Source organism: Schistocerca cancellata, chromosome 3 (assembly GCF_023864275.1).
Source record: "Schistocerca cancellata isolate TAMUIC-IGC-003103 chromosome 3, iqSchCanc2.1, whole genome shotgun sequence".
In the NCBI taxonomy this organism is placed as follows: domain Eukaryota; kingdom Metazoa; phylum Arthropoda; class Insecta; order Orthoptera; family Acrididae; genus Schistocerca; species Schistocerca cancellata.
Genome location: NC_064628.1, coordinates 907664480 through 907665829, shown reverse-complemented (window position 1 = coordinate 907665829; position 1350 = coordinate 907664480). Strand labels below are relative to the sequence as shown.

General features: G+C 47.8%; 1 pseudogene; it reads right to left on the bottom strand.

Annotated features, from left to right (window-relative positions):
• Positions 1-339: 339 nt before the first annotated feature.
• LOC126177608 (5S ribosomal RNA) lies at positions 340-457 on the bottom strand (annotated as a pseudogene).
• Between the last annotated feature and the right edge of the window lie 893 nt (positions 458-1350).

Genomic DNA, 1350 nt, shown 5'->3' with positions numbered 1-1350 from the left:
ACAGTTACACGAAAAAACGGTAGCAACATGCTTGTAAATATATTTATTCATCTATGTCTTTCTTTATATCCGATTTATAGTATTCACGAGGAAATTGGTTAAATATTTACTGTGTTTTTGAGACATAAAAAAAAGCACTCCGTCTTCGGGCCACAAGTGGCCCATCGGGACCATCCGACCGCCGTGTCATCCTCAGCTGAGGATGGATGCGCGTAGGAGGGGCGTGTGGTCAGCCCACCGCTCTCCCGGCCGTTATGATGGTATTCTTGACCGAAGCCGCTACTATTCGGTCGAGTATCTCCTCAATTGGCATCACGAGGCTGAGTGCACCCCGAAAAATGGCAACAGCGCATGGCGGCCTGGATGGTCACCCATCCAAGTACCGACCACACCCGACAGCGCTTAGCTTCGGTGATCTCACGGGAACCGGTGTAACCACTGCGGCAAGGCCGTTGCCTTAGAGACATTAGGCTACTGGATTTCCTTTCATTGCTATTGCTTTATATACGTTTTTTTTAATTTGTGTATGTATTTAATAATGTGTCTTGGAACGTGTTTATGTTTCAGTCGTAGGAATATTTATTTAATTTCAAGTTATTTAAATGTAAATCCAGTATTTCGTATGTGTTTCAATATGTCTGAGTGGATACGTTGGCTTGGAGACATGGAGGGAGCGCTCTAGCCAATCACAGCGCTCGTTACTAAGACGTATGGAGGTTGGGGGGGAGCATCGTTTCCGGAGAGGACACGGGGTAGTTCGGGAGAGTGCGGCGCGAGGGACAGTCGCACAGGACACGGGTGCTGGACACGACTCTTCCACCCTCCCTTCTCCCCCCTCCAGCGCGTATCTGCGTACGGTATTGCCAGCGATTCATAAGATGAACTGTGGAAAGGTCGTTTTAACTTTGTGAAACACCCTGCAGTTTTTTCTTGTAAGGTAGTACAGTAGTGATAGTGACGAACTGCCTGCTCGCTCTTTATTTTGAAGATCTATGAAGGCGTGAAGAGGGTAACCATAATCCGATGATCTAGTTTCCCTCCCGCTTCCAACTTTCACCCAACTTTCCGCCCTGTTACTCACCAGAACACGAGTTATTCCTTAATTCGGTTTTACTGCTCTTACACTATCTGATCAAAAGTATCCGGACACCTGGCTGAAAATGACTAACGAGTCCGTGCCGCCCTCCATCGGTAATGCTGGAATTCAATGTAGTGTTGGCCCACCCTTAGCCTTGATGACAGCTTCCACTTTCGCAAGCATACGTTCATTCAGGTGCTGGAAGGTTTCTTGGAGAATGGCAGTGTATCCTTCACAGGGTGCTGCACTGAGGAGAGGTGTCGATGTCGGTC